The sequence below is a fragment of the Leiobunum rupestre genome, chromosome 2 (genome assembly GCF_980474605.1).
Source record: "Leiobunum rupestre chromosome 2, qqLeiRupe1.1.hap1, whole genome shotgun sequence".
Taxonomy (NCBI): domain Eukaryota; kingdom Metazoa; phylum Arthropoda; class Arachnida; order Opiliones; family Sclerosomatidae; genus Leiobunum; species Leiobunum rupestre.
Genome location: NC_143385.1, coordinates 88,536,361 through 88,558,516, shown reverse-complemented (window position 1 = coordinate 88,558,516; position 22,156 = coordinate 88,536,361). Strand labels below are relative to the sequence as shown.

Below are 22,156 nucleotides of genomic sequence, written 5' to 3'. Positions count from 1 at the left end.
ACCTTTTTATCCCTAGGTGTTTCAAATGTATGGGTATAGGACACGTTATGGCATTCTGCGACGAAGTTAATACGCATGTTTGTTCTCTTTGTGGGTCTGAGGAACATAAGTTCACAGATTGTAATAATGCCATCAGAGGTTGCGTCAATTGTGTCAGAAGCAACGAGGATAAAAAGACTAACTTCAACTCGGAGCACTCCTCTCTGGACAACCTCTGTCCGCTTTACATGAGGACAGTAACATCAAGCTGATCCAAATTAATCTTGGCAAAGGGAAGCTTGCCACATCTACCAAGGCAGACTTGTCAGGAGGGCGGAATCGAGATCGCAATTATTCAGGAGCCTCAATCATGTGGTGGACGGTAGGTTGGTAGGTCTCCAACTCTCATCCAGGGTGGTGTGCTCCGACGAGAACACAAAGACAGCTATTGCCATCTTTAATACGAAGTTTCACGTCATTAATCTTCTCAATAACGACAACATTACTATTTTAGGTAAATAAATAAATAAATAATCAGCTAGGCTAATACCCAAGGCACCACCTTAGGCCTAAGTCATCATGCGACTTTTGAAGCCCTTAATTCAGGTGGCCGGGTTACAATGCGTAGGAGGGTGGTGGCAAGCCCTGCATGCCACGAGATCGAGCCAACAGCGGGGGAGTTATCTTTTCTAGTGTTCTCCATTTATATACCTCCTAACCCGTCGGAGGTCTAGGAAGAACACTTGAATCTTATCTCTGACAAAATTAGAAAATTTGCTGGCCGTAGAATGATAATTGGCGGTGATTTCAATTAGCTCAAGCACCAACGGAAATAGTTGGATTGATCTAACGCTGGCCACTATGAATATGTTTAATATGGTCACTGGTTGGGAAGTGTCTGAGGACATTTCCAATAGTGACCAATATTTTATTTGCTTTAACATATCCGTTACGGCCTCTGTCCATGGTGAAAGGTAAATGAATTTAAAGGATCTGGACTTGGATCGTTTTCGTGACCAGATCGGTTTGCCTCTTGAGGCTCTTTGTGAGGTAACACTTGACTCTAGAGATCAGATCGATGATGTTGCGTCCTCTATTGAGGAAATCTTTAAAGCTGAAAGTGAGGTTAGTAGGAAGCGTAGTGCCTATGCCAAGACATAACTCGATTCTCTGGTGGAACGAGGGTCTTGGTATAAAGCGAAATTTAGTACGCACAGCGCGAAAACGTATGCAGGTGGCTAGGGATCCATTGGTGAGGGAATGCTACAAACATGAATTCTTGACTCTCCAAAGATAGTACAAGAGCCTCATCAGTTCCTCAAAGCTGGAGTCTGGGCGGAACTTCTGCTCTTCTGTGTCGAGGGAGGATCCTTACTCTCTTCCTTATATATTGGCAACTGGCAAGACGAAACGTAAAAATGCTGTATCCTGTGTGGAACGAGAGGATGGCACGCTGACAGAGGGACTCACTTAAACATATGAGACTATTCTTAATTATCTTTTTTTAGATGACTCGCAGGAAGATGACCTTAAAGTACACAAGGAAATCAGAGAGTCAGTCGAAGCTCCTTACGTCGAGTCGGACGATGTAGAGTTTAAAGAAGATGAAGTACTAAATGTCATTGATTCCTTCAAAAGGGGCAAAGCTCCGGGTTTTGATGGCATTACTATCGAATTTTTTATGATTATGTTTTTGGTCTGTTATTTTCTATTATCCCTGACTGCATCACGGCTGTTTTACATTATGGCAGTCTTGTGGATTTAATGATAGTTTTCTTATAATTTTGCCTGAATTGCTTCTTTATCTCGAATTTCGTGCATAGACAGTCCGATAAGTTTGAAGAGCCCTTATTTTTGTAACGTCAATAGCAATCCAATTCTCGTCGAAGGTTAAGTAACAAGCCTTTTAGAAGGAAAATCAGGGCTTGCTGGGACTTCAGCGGGGCCAGACGAAAATAGTATTTTCGGGGTTTATGACTTTATAAAACTTTATTAATCTGCCTCCCACCTTTTACCATAACAGATTTTTAAAGAAAACCAATATTAATAAACTTCATCATTAAAAACAGTTGTTTTTATTTTGATTAATTTTTGTTAAATCACAACATTAAATTTTTAATTTATAGAATTGGCACCTAGCTCTTTTTGCCGAAAAATCTTTTGTTATGCCATTAAATTCTAATGATTGGGCTTTTCCAAAATGTTTTTATGCATACTCTCAAGTGGTTTTGAAGTAGAAAATTAAATTCGGTAGGGCGGAATGAAATAGTTGGGACCGGATATTAGAGATAGACACGAGGGGTCGGTCATTTGAAAAAAATCCAAAATCCAAGAATTTTGCTCACATAGACTTTGTATGACAAATCCACAATAAAAAATCCTGGATTTTAAAAAAATCCAAAATCCCGTACACAAAACAGGCAAATGTCCGACCACTCGGATAGACATCTGCATTTTCGTTCTCAATAATGGGAATTTCCATAGCTTACCCATGGAAAGTTTTAAAAATTGAAATACGTACGGTGACGACTGACTTTCCACTATTTTAACCCCTCCTACTGTTTTTTTTACTCCGTTTGGTTTGAGATTCGGAATATACCGCATAAAAAATTTCGTTTTAGTAGCTTTTTAATTTCCCGAGGTCCTTAAAATTCCTCACCGGCGCGGCCAGGTTGCGACTGCACTCTTTGAACCCGCTTCACGCCGGCCCTGAGGGAGATAGATGTTATCATTTTCTGTTGCTTCTGGTGTAATTAATGGATTCCTTGAAAAAAAAATGGTTTTGGTTGTTTAGTTTCTTAATAATTGACTTTTAAGTCGTTTAATATCGAAATTTGGAAACACTACAGAAGTTACTTCCAAACCTTTTTTGAAAACTATTTACGTTCATCATGAAGAGTTATAATTTGAGAAGTACAGTTCTAGACAAAAATAAATGCTCAAATATCTTAAATATTCACAAAAAATTAACAAAAGTGATAAGTTTGGAACAACTTTGTGTGTAATGTCATTTGGGGCTTATTGACAAATCAAGGCAAATAGCCCCCACAAGTACAGTTTCATCTCCACGTTGTTCATGGCAAAATCGAAGGCTCCTCTTTTTTAGAAGTTAATCTAGCTTTGGAGTACATAAATCAATCTCCTGGAAACGACATTAGTAAAATTTAAATTTAAAAGACAATTTAATTTATTTTGAAATTTACAATTTCAATATTTAAAATAATTTACAATTTTAGTCCTTGAATTCGGATAATTCGTTTTAAATTACAGTTATATTTTTACACTAAACATTTGATAGTATTTCAGAAACCCTCTTAATGATCTTGCTGAGAAGAATGAATGTAGAAACTTTGTGTTGTGTTAAACTTTATTTCAGTCAACAAGACCTACTTAAAATTAAAAATACATTTTCAGTTTATAAAATCGAATGAAATTGTAGTGTATCAAATTAAAGCTAATTTTTTATTGGTTTTTACAATATAATAAAATGGTCGAAGAGTGGCTGTACAAATGATATTTTTTCTTGAAAACGAAAAATATAGATGGATTTACAATTTTTAAGGGGCAGAGGCAACTTTAAAGGGGTAAAATTCCTTCGAGGTAACGTGGTGATGGCGTTATTTGTTAGTAGATGGCGCTCTGATAGCAACATGACGTCATAATTTTGATTTTCAACGATTGGTTGAAAGTTTTCAGTGGAGAACGGTTTTGTCGAGATTTAAAAAACAAAATTATCTTCCCTGATTGGATAGTTTAAAATTGTATTATTGTGTCATCTATGGCGGAGATTGTTAACTACTGTTAAAATTAATTGTTAATTTAAATTACAAAAATTATATATTTTTAATAAGAAGTTAAAGTATTATAATTTAGTAATTAATAAATAACTTTTTAAAAAATATTTATTTTTCATAAACTTTATAGTTTCGCCATCTACCTCAAACATTATTAAATAGGAAGGTACCTCCAGCGAGATTGTTTTTCGATTGTTGCCACGCCGCCCCGCGCCTCTCAAAAGGAATTTTGGCGCCCCTTTCCACCTGGCCGCTGTCCTGGCGCCTAGAGCGACCGCTCCGCTTGCTCTACCCTAGGGCCGGCGCTGGGTACCTCGAGTGGATTTCGCCCCTTTTTGCAAATTTCCCTGCTAGTTTGGGGTGTCTATGCCCTCTCGCCGATATGGTGTAGGTGATACCATGTCAAGCTTCTTTACCATAAACACAGGGCGACTGTGAGTCAAGCGATGGGATTATTCTGATCATCTTTTGACGGGTAATACCCTCTATCGCAGGGTCTGAGTGAAGCGAATATACTTCTTAAGCCTCTCCTCGACCAAGACCGTCCAGGGTAGTCATCAATTGATGCTGCTTCCTCCCGAGGTGACTCCGGGTAGAGAAAACAATTTATCTAGCTAAACTGGCGGATCTAGAGTAGAGTTATTTACTCGATAAATTTTTGAGCTAAGCATCTCATTAAACTGTCGTGCCCTCCACATAATGTGTTTATGGGACCAACTGCATGTTCGGTCTGTTAGGTTAGTTGCTTCGGCACATAGGTTTCTTAGCTCTTCGGAGCTAGTAGTTCCTGCCAAGGGGGAACCTATCTTCGTTACTTTGGCGGCTGGTTCTTTAACTCCTCGGAGTTAGTAGTTCCCGTTAGGGGGGAACCAGGTCGTCTGCATTCCGCTTTAGTTAGCTCTCTGTCTACGGACATCCCAGCGGTTATGCTTGTGTTTGGGGGCTTATTCTTTAAGTTGAGAGATCTTCGTTTAAGTTACAACGAGGCTACCCTCCGGGATATAAAGGGCTGGCAACCCTCCTGGAGAGGGTGTTGTAAGCTTGTTTTGGTGTTTGGTGCTTATGAGCCTTAGTGTTAGGATTTTGGTACCGCCGAAGTGCCGTCGTTTGTGGTTGGTCTGGCCCTAAGTTAATCCCCTTAAAGTCCACGCAGGGGGATACATGAAGTACTGTTAGTGGCAGCTCCCTTCCTTAGTGTTTCATGGGGAGTTCAAATAATTATGAACACGTTTTTCGCTTTGCCTTTCTGGCGTGACAGAGTTCCCGCCAAGGAATCGTATTTTTGGTTGTTTTTTTGGACGTCCTGTTTCTTACAGGCAATTGGTTGGACATGCTGTTTTCGCCCTTTCGTTTGCCGTGAAAGGCATTCTGTAAGCCACGGAATGGAGTCCCTGGGAGTTGAGTGGGAGTTGCTCTGCGGAACATACTTCTGCAACACGCTTCTTTGGTTCTGGACTGTGGTCCGACAGACGGTGCGTACTGGCCGGTACTGCACCAAGCGGCTCTCTCTTTGTAGCTAAGTTGCAGGGGAGTAGGTCAATCGGTGTCCATGATGGGTTCATGGCGCTGAGTATGCACTTTTCTTATCTCTGGCTTTCGAATGAAAGTCCCCTGGTCGGGCTCCGTGGTGGGTGGGGAGGGAATTGGGTGAATTACTAAGTTTTCATTCATGGATACTCAAATTAACCAGTCAGAGGTCTTACTGACACCTCTAGCTCCTTCGGGAGAATCAAGTTCTCAAAGTTCGAATGAGCGCAAACGCCCTCGCACAGAGGGAGACGTAGTTGAAATAGTAGAAGATAGTATAGAAGATCGGCTGTTGAGTCTCTCCTCGGAGATGGAAGCTATACTGACGAATGCTAGTAGTAAAATTAATATTGCCGTAGGAGCTAAAATACGTGCAATATATAAAAACTTAGAAACTCTAGTTATTAAAAGCCACCTTCAAATCGCTCGGTTGTCTGGCTCCAACGAGCAGAAGGACAACACTATTGCTTTACTCTCTAAGCTAGATCGTCAGATACCGACCTTCTCCGAGATAGCCTCAGCAGCCGATCCGACCCCGGCCGAATCTATGGGCCAAACTGGACGGCAGCGCCTGAAATCGACTACTAGAAAGCCTTCGGTAACTAGTAAACCGAAGACTCCTAAAATTAAAATTCCTCCAAGACAGGAGAATGTAGTATTGCTGTATCCTAAGTATAAGGAGGAAACCTCCGAGCATTTTAGGCGTAGACTCGAAAAAATCTTAATCCCTCGAGTCATAAAATTAAAAACATAAGACCCTGTAAGGGGCAGGGCATGGTCGTTCAGTTGGAGTCCATAGAGGAGGTCGACAAACTCAAATGTTCTATCGAGGCCTCAGAGAGTTTAAAGGACAATGTGGTGCTTAGACGTCCCTCTCTGGGGAAACCTCGAATTCTTGTTTTAAAGGTTGACCCCGAGATCAGCAAAGAAGAGCTTGTTAGCCAAATTATAGATTGCAATCATCTTGAATGTGGGGAGGATGAAATCACTGTCAAATATTCCGTCCACACCAAAAAAATTATAGAAAGGCGCTACGGCAAGAATTGGGTGCTCGAAGTTCCTAATGCCGTACTTAATACCCTTATCGGTCACGTAGTGGCAAACTGCGATAAGCAGAAAAATCAAATATGTTCTCTTTGTGATTCCGAGGAACATGGGTACGCAGACTGTACCAATGCCATTAGGGGCTGCGTGAACTGTGCCCAAAGTAACCGGGATAAAAAGACTAATTTCAACTCGGAGCACTCCTCCCTGGACAACCTCTGTCCACTCTACATGAGGGAACTGCAATTTTTGCGATCAAGAACCAACTTTAATTCTTAGCCTGATGGACACTTTCATCAAACTAGTCCAGGTGAACCTTGGCAAGGGGAAGATTGCCACTTCTACTCTTCGGCAAACTTGCCAAGAGGGCGGTGTTGATATCGCAATTATTCAGGAACCTCATGTGGTGGATAAGAGGGTCGCGGGTCTCCCGCTTTCGGCCAGGGTGGTGTGTTCCGACGCGAACCCGAAGACCGCTGTTGCCATCTTCAATACGCAATTTCAGGTCATTAATCTTCTTAATGAAGATTATATGACCATTGTAGGGTTAAAGGCGGGGGTGCTCTCATTCTTGGTGTTCTCCATTTATATACCTCCTCCCCCGTCGGAGGTCTTGGAAGAACACCTGAATAATACATCAGAGCATATTCGTAAGTACGCGGGGCGGAATATTATAATTGGTGGTGATTTCAATTCTCATCATACTCTCTGGGGCTCGAGAGACAATTGTCCTAGAGGTGCTGCTTGTGTTGATTTTGTGGAGTCCATGGATCTGGTCGTGCTTAATGACCCTGGTTCGGATCCAACTTTTTCAAGTACGAATGGCAGTAGTTGGATAGATTTAACTCTATCTACTTTAAATTTTTTCAATATGATCACTGCTTGGAAAGTCTCTGATGACGTAACCAACAGTGATCATAATTACATTTTCTTTGATATCTCAACGACTATTGCCATTCAGAGCAGTAGTATTATTAACTTGAAGGATCTGGACCTGGATCGCTTTCGCGACCGGATCAGTATTCCTCTTGGGACTCTGGCTCAAGTAGCACTTGAAACTAGGGATCAGATCGATAGTGTTGCTTCGTCTATTGAGGATATTTTCCATGACGCTAGTAAGTTTAGCATTAAACGTAAGCCAACTACTAAGATATATAACTCGGCTCCCTGGTGGAACGAGGGTCTTAGTACGAAGCGAAAATTAGTACGTACAGCGCGGAAACGTATGCAGGTGGCTATGGATCCTTTGGTGAGGGAACGCTACAAACAAGACTACTTGGCTCTCCAGCGAGAGTAAAAGTGCCTTATCAGTTCCTCTAAGTTGGAGTCTTGGCAGAATTTTTGCTCTTCTGTGTCGAGGGAGGATCCTTACTCGCTTCCTTATAAATTGGCAACCGGCAAAGCCAAACGAAAAAATGCTGTCTCCACTGTGGAAAGAGAGGATGGCACGCTGACAGAGGGACTCACCGAAACATATGAAACTATTCTTAATTCTCTTTTTAAGGACGACTCGCAGGAAGATGACCTTGAAGTACACAAGGAAATCCGAGAGTCAGTCAAAACTCCTTACGTCGAGTCAGACGATGTAGAGTTTAAAGAAGAGTAGGTACTCGATGTCATTGATTCCTTCAAAAGGGGCAAAGCCCCGGGTTTCGATGGCATCACTATCGAATTTTTAAGGATTATGTTCTTGGTCTGTCCCTTGGTTTTCGTGCGCCTCTACAATGCATGGCTGACTCTTGGTCACTTTCCAAAAATTTGGAAGGTGGCTAGTATTTCATTGATTTATAAGGAGGGGAGGGATAGGCGTAATGCTAGGTCATATCGCCCGATCTCCCTACTTTCAGTAGTGGGTAAGGTTCTTGATAAACTCTTGTCAAGAAGACTGTACCACTCTCTTCATATGAGAGGTCTTATGAACTCAGCCCAATATGGGTTCAAACATGGCCGATCTACGACGCATGCTCTATATAACATCGTCAAGAACGTTAAGCATAATAAAGAGAATGGTCTGCACTCCAGACATAGAGGGGACCTTTGACAATGTCTGGGTTCCGGGTGTTCTGTCGAGACTTCAACAGGTTGCTTGTCCGAAAAATCTGTACTATTTGTACAAGAGCTTTCTGAGCAACAGAGTCGCTTCAATTGATATAGGCAGTAGTGTTCTTAGTAAGTCGCTCACCAAGGGGTGTCCACAGGGTTCTTGTAGCGGACCCCTACTCTTTAATTTAGTGATGGATGGCGCTCTGAGTCGGGTTTACCTGGCTGCGAGTGCTATTCAGGCCTTTGCAGATGATCTACACGCGATGGTCTGGAGTTCTTCAAGACGTGGTCTTGAGGTCCTCGGTAACGAAGTTCTGGATACTCTCAATAGTTGGAGCACAATTTATAAGTTGAAATTTTGTGCAAAGAAGACCGTTGCTATGACCTTTGCTAAGACAAAGGTGATGGAGCGGCTTCCAATTTTGTCTCTCAACAACGAGATAATCCTTAATGTCAAGACTGTCAAGGTCTTCGGCGTTACCTTGGACCAAACTCTATGTTTCTTGCCTCACTTAGAGGAGGTAAAGAACAAGGTAACTCGTATTGTTCAGTCCATTGCCTGCTTTGCGAAGGTCGAGTGGGGTCTGGATTATAGAGCCTTGAGAGTGGTATATAAAGGTTGTATTGAGCGTATTGTCACCTACGGTGCTGGCGCATGGTGGCGCGAGACAGAGAATTCTTTAATGATTCGAAAGCTCAGGTCAATCCAACGAATAGCAGCTCTTAGAGTCTGCTGTGATTATCGTACGATTTCTACCGATGCGTTATTGGTAATTACCAACTTAACCCCGATAGAATACATTGTAAGTGAGGAAGCAACCATCTTTAGGTCTTTCTACCAACAGATGGGAGCTAAACACTGTGATTACAATGTTGTAGGTGGAAATTTTCTTTACCCAAGTGTCCCTTGGATCCGGCATCCAGCCTCTCGTGTAGAGATTTCTCGTGGAGACGCTCTTCCCACTAATGCAGGACTAGAGACCTTGTCCGATGGTTCGCTATCGGAAAATGCCGCAGCTGCGGCATTTGTGGTCTATCACCAAGGTTTGGAACTGGTGGCTAAGACTTTTCGTCTGGACACCTGTTATAAACCTAGTATTTTTTATATTGAGCTTTACTCCATTTTGGAGAGCATTAAGTGGTTCGCTAGGGAGTGACTCCACGTTGAAGAGGTAGCTATCTTTTCTGATAGTCTATCTTCTCTACGGGCCATTGGAAACTCTTCCAACCTTATAATGGTATGTGTGCAAACATTAGGGATTTGATTCTTAATCATGGCGCCAAAGTCACCCTTAATTGGGTTAAAGCACACAGTGGTATTTTGGGTAACGAGAGAGCGGATGCGTTGGCCAAGGGCGCATTATTAAATCAGGTGGTCCACTCTATTAAACCCGAAAAGGGTAGTATTAAAAGTATTTTGAGGGGCATTACCAAGAGGTATTGGCAGAGAAGTTGGAGCGACAGCACTAAGGGCATTGTTACTAGGAATTTTATTCCTAGAGTGGGCGACAATGGTGTCAACCCTAACCACTTCTCAACGCAGATTCTTAGTGGTCACGGTAAATTCCCTAGTTACTTGCATGGTTTAGGTCATGTGCTCAGTCCTGCCTGTGTCTGTGAGTCAGAGACAGGCGATTCTGAGCTCTACTTAGCTAATTGTCCTCTTACACTCCATCTGGTCCCTAGAGCCAACTTCGGAGATATGAAACTCACAGACAAGATGATTGTATTCGAGAAAATCATGCGCTTTATAATCAGTCACTTCGGGGACTTATGTCCAGGTTGATGACTGATTTCTCATTGTCTTTTAATTCTACACTTCCGTTTTATTTTCTTTTATTTTCTTGCCCTTTTATTGGGCTTTTATAAGTGTTGACTTCCCTGTTTAGGTTTTATCATTAGGCCTAATAAAAAAAAAAAATAGTGGGACTTACGCATTCATTTAACCATTCTTTACAAATGTAATTTGTAAATCTAGTGGTACCCCCCGTAGTGCCTAGCGGGACGGGGGTATACAAATTAATAACTAAATGTAGGCAATATGTGAATGCGTCTATTGTCTTGAAATTTTGTTCTTTCCGATTAAATAAATTGTAAATGTGTCTAAAATTGATGTAACACGTAAAGGTAGAATACTTTAAGCAGCTCTTAAATGGTTAAAACTGAAGTATACGATTTAAAAAAGCTTCGTTTCATTCATTGAAAACGGATAATAATATAAAAGATATCCCCGTCCAAAGGAAGGGGGCCTAGGCCAATTTTACCAGTTTTCACCTAAGTGTATTATCAAATATCTCAAAAACCGGCCATCGTACATTGAAAATATTTCAGAATTCGGCTTTTTCATACAAAGGAACTCCTAGAACCAATTTCTCACCTAAACCAAAAAGTTAGGGTTGACACCTTTGGGCATATTGTCGTGGATTGACCCATCCAACTCTTCACACTTTTCTTATCAATTATAGCTGGAGCATTCACAGCAGCCAAGGTTGGTACTGCATTACCTCAGCACGACTGTAGTATTCTCCTACTATCTAGGTCTTTAATTTAATCGCGTCGGAAAGCGTCAGTTTTAGGGAACCTATGTTAGCGAGGTTGATGGGGTTCTAGGGGTATGCTTAAAATTAAATGATTTAGAGTTGCCATTAATATAATTAACAAAATAAAGTTTAATGATTTAGAATTAAGTTAACTTATTTAAAACTTTGACATTTACGATACTTATTTGAAGGATTCGGTTCGAGGTCCATACTGTCGGCGTTTTAGCCCGCACTCGTCCGTGGACCATACGGTCGCGTTTCAGTCCGAACACCGCACACACTTGCCGACTTTTCTCACTGCGTAGATTCGCCCCTTCAGCACTCGGAGGCCATTTAGGCGCGAGTTAACTTAATTCACGTCGGCGACTTACGGAATAAGTCTGAACGACCGCCACTTGTGGCCGAGGAGTTTTTCGCTCAGGTCACTGTCGTGGTCTCGGTGTCTCCGTGAAACCCAGTCAAGTACTCTCAAAAGGGCACGAACACCCCGGTTTTGTTCATGGCCTCGTCACGTGGTTTTCGGTCGCGCGAACTTTCACCCCAATCAACCGGCTCGAGACCAGTCAACCTGGCCTGACCCAACCAATCATCACGATGGCGACATGATGTTAGTTTTCATCACTTGTTAAAGGTAATGTCAAACCTGGCACCATCAAGTCGCCATGTATTCAAACAATAAACTATCAAAAATTCTTAACATATACAACAACGGAGAATTTCTCCGAACCACATAATTGGCAACCCTCAATTCGGACTGGCAATAAACTCACAGGGAAGATAAAGGGTTAAAGGGGACTCGCGACGGCATAATACAAAGAAGTTGGGGACTCGCTAATCCCAACAGTGAGAGAACGGAGAGAGAGAGAATAATAAAGGGGAGGGGAAAACCCAGGATACCTTTGACCACGAGGTCACCTATGACGAACCCTTCCCAATGACCGTCCGTTGCGCGGTCACTTCAATTAGAACGATGGAGCTATAAAAAGCTTCACCCGGGCGAAGCATCGCCGCCAGAGTAGTCCAAAGCTATACCAACTAATAAATTTCTAAAACAGAGAAAAGGTCGAATTTTGAAAACGTGGAAAGAAATTATATTTAGAATAAAACAAGAAGTTTAAAGGAACTGTAAATAACGAAACTATAGAAGTTTTAAATTGGTCGCTACATGTATTACACCACTACCAACAGAAAACACTAAAAAATACGGAGTACGCTTTCCTATACACTAAATGGCACGAGTGTAGGCTATAGTTTACAATATAAATATTTATATAACTGGGTCTTCCGAGTTAGTCGATATCCAGATAGCAAAAACACATATATACTACGTGTCCTATCGAAAACACGTTTGGTAAACGTTGCTCATGTCACCAGTTAGCACGTGTTTTACCGCATATTTGTGTTAAATTATGCATACCTACCGATTATAAAACGCACCTAATAAGCTAAATTCACATTGAATTTTTAAACTATTCCATGTTTATTTATTAGAAATATACTGTATTAGCAGCTGTAGCATCGCTCCAGATGGACGCAATCGGAGACGTTCTCGATTTTATTTAGAACTTTATGATCTTTAGCGAATTGTAACAACTTTGAGTGTTGAAAGTAGTCGGGAATATCGCTGATATAGAAGTTGAAAGGAGGGGTCCAAGTGACGACCATTGAGGAACGCCACAGAGGACATCAAATCCAATAGGGGTCAGTTAACCGTTACATTAGATAAGGTTTTTCCGTCCTGCGAGATAACTTTCAGTCCAAGTTAAGAGAATCGGGTGTTACACGTGGTTGAAAGATTTCGATAGGTCTGTTGAATTTTGAAAATATTTTGATAGACGAAAAGAATACTCCTCGATTAATGTGGAAAACAGCGATAGTAGGAGAAGCAAAGCCGGGTGCAGATAGTGTGGTACGTTCGTGCGTGGTTCGTTTACCAAATGGTATTCGACTTAAAGGACCGATACAAATGTTGTATCGTTTAGAAATTTCATTGTTGAACCTAGTTCAAGGTGGGGAGAATGTTGAATTTTGAAAATATTTGTATATATATATATATATATATATATATATATATATATATATATATATTAAGATTTCATAATTACTGTAAATAATTTTTATTACCACTCCGAGGGGACTATTCACCGTTTCGGTCGTTGGGTGTGGGTGTGTGTGGGTGTGGGTCGTTGTGTGTGTGTCAGTGGGTCTGTCTGTCTGTCTAGGCTGCGAACGCGTACGCATTTTCGGGGCAAATTGTAATCGCTACGTACGCAGTTTCTTAGAACTAGGGAAAATGTTTTTCCAAAACAACCCTCTTTTTGTCATAGGGTATAGTATAAATATTTTTCAATTTTAGTTAGTACCCTCCTGCACGACAGGTAAGCGTTCTACCACAGAACCACGGATACATGTTACGCGTCACTGAAAATTAGAAACTCCTCCGAGGAGAGCCATATTTTGGCTTGCCAATTTGTTTGTATTGAGCTTTGTGCGTGATTATGGAAATGGATAAAGAAATGTTACGAAATATGGAAAAACCCGAACGGGAAACTGCAGTACCCTATAATGGCCAAATAGTGGACAGGCGCGGATCTTAGGAGGGGTAGAGAGAGGAGAGGGCAGTCATGGAAAGTTTTGGTTTGGTAGGGAGTGACGAGTTGCTAGAAGTCACTAGTTAGAATATAAAGAGAGCTTGAAATGAGCGGAGTAATAATTTAGAACCTAGAATTACCTAAAATGTGTAAAAATAAATTAAAGTTGTGCGGTTTAAATAAAATTGAGCTGGCGCAAGTTGTGCTAAGCTAAGACATGGTTGTCCTTTTTTTCATCAGAAGTCACATACCCGAACAGGGGTGCCCCAACCACGGGGGCAGCGGGGGCGACTGGTTGCCGCTTCTGTTGCCGCTACCTTTTTCAAGGGCAGACTTGGCGCAGAGTTGTAGCTCACTCCGGATACTTATTTTCCATCTGTCAGGCCGACTAAACACGCGACACCCTTGTGTTTGGTTTTCTATCTCTAGCATTTTTTTGGACGCAGCCTATTTAACAAGGTATGTGCTTATAATATTGTTTTTGCCCCGCTGTCGTAAAAACGTTGGCATGCCCCTGTACCGGAACCACAAGTAAATAAAAATGCGCAAAATTTCAGGGTTTCAGTCCGCTAGACGTTTTTAGAAGGTTAGCTCTCCCAACGGATTATTAATCCACATCAAAGTAAATATAAATAACGTCAACTACGAGAAGTAATGGCTAGTTGAATAGTTGAGAAAGGCTTAATTATTAGTTCCACGAAACGTCCTTTGACGAAGCTGTGTTTGGTAAGTGACATGTGTACTTGAAACCATTTAAAAAGGTATCCTTGCAATATAAACTTAAGGCGCAAAGGATTGAAATGTGGCGATAATTCACAGAATGACTTCGGATCAGGGTTCGGCAAACCGTTAAAATTAACATTAAAATAAAGGGTTAACTATGTCTATGATTAACCGCAAACAAAGATAACTTTCATCGTTTATTTATTCTTTTGATATAGAAAAGATAATGTTTTGAGAGACAATTCTTTGAAATATATATTTAACAAATTGGCCAGTCAAAATATGCATCCCCTCGTAAGAGTTTCCCTGAGATACTTTTTATTTTCAATAAAGTGACTGACTCAGCGGTAAACAATCCACCTGCTAAAAATATGACCAGGGTTCGATTCGTGGCTACGATTGTATTTTATATTAAACTCATTAATTTATTTTAACTTAATTTATAAATATTAAAAATATTATAGAATAAATTGACGTTAATACGTTTGTAAAAGCGTAAAAGAAAACAGATTTGCGCCAAAGCGGTTTTTCTACATATCATTGTAGCGTAATATGTGTTCTGTGGTAGAACACTTGATTAGTATTTCACCATATCAATTGAAACCTCCGCTTTCAAGAAGTGAAAATCCATTTCTAAAACCTATAGTACACTTGGTACCTATGGGCTCTAATCAAATAAAATAAATTTTTAATAACATGTAGAAGTTTTTTTGTGATCTTATTTGTAAACTAAAACATTAATGTTACGTAACCTACGCTTATATCACACCACCAAGTAATATCTAGCCCCATACTTAAATACAAAACTTACTTGTAAATGTGACCTCCCGGGGGCTCCTCTCGATCTCTATCTCCACCTCTGGAAGCACGTCAATAGTTGGCGGGCAATAGTTCGCACGCCAACAGTTCAGTAGCTCGCCAACAAATAGTTCGTCTGGAAAAAAGTTCGCCTTGTCAATATTTCGTATACTAAAAAAATCACGTTTATTTCATTAATAAAAATTAAATAGTCAAGATATAATAGTCTTAAATTAAAATGTAAAATTATGAGCCTCTAAGACGTGTCATAGAACATCTAGTGAAAAACCTGGGCACCACTTTCGAACAAAATCTTGTAAATCCGCTAAGTGATCCAATAATGCAAAAAAGCAGTGTACAACAAATATCAATATGCGAGTCAAAGTATACCGATCTGCAATAATTACCTTACTATTTTTCCTATATAATGTCCTATATTTTCCTACAAGTCGCCTATTTAGTTTACAATATTATCCTATAATTCGTCTCTAAAATTCCTATTTTTCCTATATCATTTCCAAAGCCTTCCCTGGTCACCCTGCACTAATGGATATCGTAAATTATTGACGTATCTAGGTAATTCTTCACCAAGTCAATCGTTGGAATTAAAGAAACGATTAACAATTTCCGGCTTATCCATAATGTTTGTTATTGACCTGTAAAAATGAATTGGGTCCTGTCACAAGGTTTACCATGAATAAAAAATAATTTATGACAATTTTTCGTTTGTTATTGGCCTGCATAAAAAGCCATTACGTTCTGACATTCCTTGATTTGATTGAAACCAATAAGAATCTATGATGAAAATTGGTAGCGTCACCGTATACTGAAATGTGGACCAGTGGATCAGGGTAGCATGAAGCCCATCATGAGTATGACAGAAAGTCGTGGTAGTTTGTGAGCTTCAAGTTCAACTAGATATTAATTTTGGTCACCTAGTTTTCATAATTACTAATCATTCCTATAAAAAGCACAGTGCGGGAGTTCGTTTAGTATCAGTATACCTCAGCTAGTAATACGAGGACGTTGAATAGTTCGAAATGAATATCAAGTTTAGTACAGCCTTGCTCCTTTGCGTTGCTTACGCGTTTGGTAAGTATTCAAATATTTTACCATAATACCATAACATAATCATACATAAGTATGCTATGTACATTCTTCACGCGGTATGAAGTAAATTACTTTGTGTAGAAAGAAGCGTTATCAAATTTATAGAAGGGAATCTAAATTTAGCGAATTGGCGCTTCAATAAATGGCTCTCTCTATTTCTTTCGTCTCTCCTACACGCATGCGCGAGTCACTGATTAAATTAGTCACGTGTTTATATTAGATTTATTTGTAAAGGTAAAGTTGATGGCGCATGCGCATTTTCTTTCTTTCAGGAGGCTCGTGCGAAATTGAACGAGCCCTTCAATATTGAAACATTAAGCAGCGCGCTTGAAAATATAACGCGTTTACAAGTATAATAATAATAATAATAATAAGCTAGGCTAATACCCAAGGCACCACCTTAGGCCCAAGTCATCTAGCGACTTATAATGCCTTTAAACAGGGGGCCGGGTTACAATGCGTAGGAGGGTGGGAGCAAGCCCTTCATGCCACGCGAGCCAACAGCTCCCTACATTAACTATTACCGTTAACCTAGACAAGTTTTTATGGAAGGGGAAACCGAAGAGCTCGGAGGAAAACCCCTTAAACCAGTGGGGAGAGAACTTGCAAACTCAACGCAGAAGGAGTTATTTCGAGTTTTCACCCAGTACCACAAGCTAGGATCGAACCCGGCTCCTCTTGCTGCGAGGCGTAAGTGCTAACCACTGCGCCACCCCAGTATGTCCTGGTTCTCAGTATTACTACTTCTAGGCAAATCGCTGAACAGGTTTTATTTAAGCTTCTATTGTATTTTGAAAACCTACGTCTCTGCCTTTAAAGATTTACAGTTTAGCTCGTTCCTTCCAATTTTGTTTCCATGGTAACCTTTTCAATAAGCGAGTTTCAACTGTTAGAATGATATTGGTCGCAATAAAGATAATCTGACGTCGCTAGGTGGAGCCATGCTGATTTTTTTTTTATTATTATATCAACCATTCAGTAAATAGTGTGTGCTCGGCGAAAATAATTCTCAGACCTTGACCTCTGGGGACCATCTCTTTGGATTATTTTAAAACGGCCTGCGCAACCGTGGTGACTGACCCGCCATCTACGATCAGAAAAGAGAAATACTAAGTACCATAAGTTAATTATAATGCCAGTTGATATAAGTACTGAAAGCTATGTGTGGAGTTACGTAGAATAGACCTCATGTGATAAAAATAGTCAACACAAAGACAAATAATCACCCACCGATGAACCCTGCACGAGCTCACTATGACGTCAAGGCAAAGACACTAATAACTTAGTCTGAAGGTGTGGTCATTCAAGAAGTGGCTCTCAATAAATATTTAACCCGTGGAACATAGATAACTTACACTTTAATACGAAAAAAGAATTATAAACTTACGTTAGAATTAATTTAATTCTGTTAAAATCAAATATAACATTAATATATTAATCATGTTTTGTCTAGCTTTAGCTGCGAGTGAAAACCATATTCAGAAGAGAAGTTCTGGTCCCAACCCTGGTCCCTGCCCTGCTAATTGTACAGGAGCTATTGTGGTTCCGTGCCCAGAAAATCCAATGGGAGTCGTTCCAGAGGTCAATGAATTGGTAAGACAGATTAACGGCCCACTGCAACAAACTCTAGGAAATCTTCTGGGAACGTAAGTTTTTTATTAACAAATGAGAATAACCAGGGTTGTAGAAAGATGGTTCGATCACTTAGAAATTCTACCTTGGAGAGTTTGGCTAAAGAAAAAGTGGTAAATAAATGGCGGTCCCGACACTGTGTAGCCCCTTCAGATACTTATGGGCGTTCCCCCAATTCATGGAAGTACTGAGGTGCAGCCTAATTTATAGGAGATAGCGGGAAATTTAAATTTTACAAGCTAACTGCGATCGCTTCAATTTCTGTTTCGTTTCTAAACGTGCGAATTTTAAAGAAACTTACTTTTTTAATATTTATAATTAATTAGCTAAATTTTAGTTTCTCAAAAATTTATTTGAACTGAAATACCAAATTTGTACTAGAATTGATAAAGGAATATAACTGACCGTAGTTTTGCCTTCTGCCTATTAATTAGTTTAGGTTTGCTTAGATTGTTTGCAATTTTCAAAAAAAAATTGTTAATGAGCTTATAACAAAGTGACAATTAATTAATTTGGAGATCATAAAGAACCGAGATCGATGGACACGAAAACTTGGTAGTGTTCCCTTTCCTTAGGTTCTCCAGTGTAATGAGGTAAGATCCACAAAATATCTGGAGGGGCTACGTAGCGTCAGTAGCGCCTTCCGTGGTAGAAAAATATTTCGTCAAATAAAAAATTTAAGTGATCGAACCATCTCTCTACAACCCTAGAATAACTAACTTTTGTTACCTTATTTCGGTAGCCGTATTCACAAACCATTAAAAACACAATAGTTTCAGAGACATATTTAAATGCATTTCTTTTGCGATTGGTTTCGGACATTTTATTACAGAAGCCCTACAGTTCAGGCAATTTTGGCTTTAGTGGATCAGCTGATAATGGGTCTAACCGGATGTCCATCGAACGCAGGAGACTTTCCTCCAATGCCGATGCCATCTCTCCTGAGTGGAGTCGCAGGCACCGCTCTAGGAGGAAAATAGTACTGATATCTATTATCATTGTTTTCCTATGTTGGTTTTAGCGAAATAAATATATTGAAGAAATAACAATACTAATAGTTTTTTTAAAATTGCCTTCGTTATCCCGAATTTACTACATAGACAGTCCAGTAAATGTGAAGAACACATCGATGTGAATTTATAGTTTTCTTCTAGTTATCCCTGACTGCATCACGGTCGTTTTACATTATAGCAGTCTTTCTGTGGATTTACTGAAAGTCTTCTTATAATTTTCTTTGAATCGCTTCTTTATCTCGAAATTCGTACAGAGAGAGTCCGACAGGGACGTCATTTGGGTGGGACAAGGGGGGCATTGGACCCCCTCTGAGTTTTTAAGAGTTAAAAAAGTTCACAAATTTTTCTAATACCAACCGATATCGGATCTTTTGTTCTGTCTATTATCCTGAAAATCCCTAGCAATTATGCAATACCTATTTCGATTAAAAATCTAAAACTAATTAAATTTGACCCGTTTTTGCCCCATAAAAAAAACAGTTTTCGAGAGCTCAAGTTCTGCCCCCTCCTAAAAAATCGTTAAATGACGTCCCTGCAGTCCGACAAGGGCGAGGGACCCTTATTTTCGTAACGTCAAGGGTAATACAAATCTCGTCGAAAGTAAATTCAATAAGTGTGATTGTGTATTTAAGTATTACATATTAAGTAGGACACTAAAACGTCAAATGTGGGTTTGTGACATTGGGTTAAAACTCGGAACAGCTCCTGCGTAGACTTTTGCAATTTCTTTCTTAACTGGTTAAAGGGGTTTTTCCAGGGGTTCTTCAGTTTCCCCTTTCCCTAAACACTTGTAGAGGTTAACGGTAATAGTAAGTGTTGTCTGGCGTGGCATGAAGGGCTTGCCACCACCCTCCTACGCATTGTAACCCGCCCGCCTGGGATAAAGGCGATAAAACTCGCTAGATGATTTGGGCCTAGGGTGGTGCCTTGGGTATTAGCCTAGCTGATTAATATTATTATGTTTTATACGTATTGGGCTCATTAATTTCTTTTTAAAGCGATGAATTTAAGTATTAAAATCGTACAAGCTAGATGTCTCAAAATTCCAATATGATGACTTTCACAAAGCCACTTAAAATACATTTATTAACCTTATTGGAGTACCTAAAGGAAAATAGGATAAATATAATTTAAATAAGGTTGGTATTCTAATTAATCTAGAAAGCGTTTTTGCTTGTGTATAATAACGGCGAAATTATTTGAAAAAACTACTATTACACAATAAAATGTTTGGGCTAGCACGTTTGGCGTTAATAAGCCCTATTCACAAGAACTAAAATTTTTGCAAAACATTGGGGCCGTTGTTCCGTGCGAATGGAGGCAAAATTTCCACAGCGCACCGGCCACACAAACGTTTTGGTAGGATGGTTATTGCGGATAATATATAACTCAAAATATTTAAATCTGATAATTTTCTTACACAATAGCTGGTGGCTTTACCGGGGAGTCGGGGTCCGTCGCACTGGGAGATGTTAGCTCTGATCAAATGGTCCTATCTCCACCTCCGACTTCGGTTAGGTATGGGCTGGAAACTGGGCTTCAACTCAGGCTAACCGAGAGGGTCCAGGCAAACTAGCTGCCTCGGAGGACTGGGTAGCCTGCTGTGGGACGGCGGGTCTGCGTATGAGGGGCGCGGTCCTGTTTCCGGGCCATTTGGGGCAACACCGGGTGTCTGGTGCCAGCTGTGCCGGGTTACTTGCGCCGCTGTGTGCCCGTTGTTCCCCTTTAGGAGCTCTTTCTGAAGGGTATGGCTCTCTACCTACGAAGGTAGTGAGTCGGCTGGAGTTGCTATAGCATCCGCTCTTATTCCCACTGCTGTGTGCGAAGTGAGGGGTTCTGTCACCTGTCCGGCTGTGGACGCTTCGCTGGCGTAGGGCATAATGATGAGGATCTGTGGTGGTGTGCACTCTGTTTGCGGTACACCGGGCTACAAATCTGATACACATTATCCACACCTGTTCTTGGAGTGCGTGAACGAAAATGTACCGTCTTTTGCAAACTCGAATCGAAAGTTTGGCAGAAATGTTGGCCCTTAGCAGTGGGCCTTTATCCACCGTCTCATTGTAATATCATGTCTAAAATATTTATGGTAAAGTTAATCTTTCTCCATTTTCATGCGCTTATAGGTAATAAGAAATCTAAAAGCACCGTCAACCTTCACGCAAATACGGCTATAAAAATGGGGTGGCAGAGTGCTTAGCACTTTCACCTCGCAGTAAGAGGAACAACTCATTCTGCTTAGAGTTAGAAAGTTCTCTCCCACTGTTGTAAGGTGTTTCCTCTTCCATAAAAACTTGTTGAAGTTAACGGTAAAAGTTTGTAGGGAGCTGTTGGCTCGCGTGGCATGAAGGGCTTGCCACCACCCTCCTACTCCGGCCCCCTGAATTAATGGCTTTAAAAGTCGCTTGATGACTTAGGCCTAAGGTGGTGCCTTGGGTATTAGTCTAGCTGATTATTATTTTCATCAAGAACGTATATATGTATAAGAACGTTGAACGATCAAATTGGCGCCTGGTGCCATGATGCAATCGGTTACAGAATAACTCCGCCCAAAAAAACGCGTGCGGAGCGCGCTAAAGGTTAAAACCATAGACATAATAAAGAAATAGACCCAAGATTCTACGGGGGGTAAATACGGGAGCGATAACTTATTTAAAATCTTTTTATAACGAAACCTACAATACTTTCTCAATGGACAATTGCTGTAAATCGCGACACATTCAAATCATGATTTAATTTGTAATGATCACTTTTTAGAACGGGATATACAAATTGTAAATGGCAAAAGGTGGGTCACACCAAAAGCCATTCCAACTCTGGTTTGGTTTCCATAGAATTAAAACAAGTAACAAAAGTCTAAATAATTTTTTTATTTAATTTAAAGAAATTACATCCAGTTGAAAGTGAAATAGAAAAAACCGGTGATGCTAACTTCTCACCTTTAAATTTTGACCAAGGATCATTTCGTGTAGGTTTAATTATGTTATTATAATTTGAGTAAGATCTCCTTGGTTTTTAGCCAATTTTGTTTAGTTGTTATGAAGAGATATTCCTATCTCTATAAAAGAAATGTAGTCTTGCTAGAACTTGCTGTATTACGAACTATTGTTGGCATGGACATCTTACCAGATCACCACGAACATGTTTGATCCTGAAGTTGGAATCGAACATCATCATTAAGAAAGTTATTAATTTATATTGCAAGCTCAGACTCCACAAATTAGCGAAGGACAAAAATCTAGAAATGAAGGGTCAAGCCATCAGACTTAAATTGTCAAAGCTAATTTTATTTCAAGGACAATAGCTACATACCTTTAGTAGAATCATTATTAATCCAAGGTAGAATCATCCTTTTCATCAAA

At 40.2% G+C, this 22,156-nt stretch overlaps 2 long non-coding RNA genes across 2 annotated transcripts; both read right to left on the bottom strand.

Annotated features, from left to right (window-relative positions):
• Positions 1 to 2,123: 2,123 nt before the first annotated feature.
• LOC149960282 (uncharacterized) lies at positions 2,124 to 16,976 on the bottom strand. The gene is made up of 3 exons (XR_016478424.1): positions 16,953 to 16,976; positions 15,053 to 15,175; positions 2,124 to 2,743 (listed from the first exon to the last, which is right to left on the bottom strand). It is a non-coding gene; the product is annotated as an uncharacterized LOC149960282 (long non-coding RNA).
• Positions 16,977 to 17,532: 556 nt separating this feature from the next.
• Positions 17,533 to 22,025, bottom strand: LOC149960281 (uncharacterized). The gene is made up of 4 exons (XR_016478423.1): positions 21,921 to 22,025; positions 20,215 to 21,852; positions 18,511 to 18,746; positions 17,533 to 17,787 (listed from the first exon to the last, which is right to left on the bottom strand). It is a non-coding gene; the product is annotated as an uncharacterized LOC149960281 (long non-coding RNA).
• Positions 22,026 to 22,156: the final 131 nt, after the last annotated feature.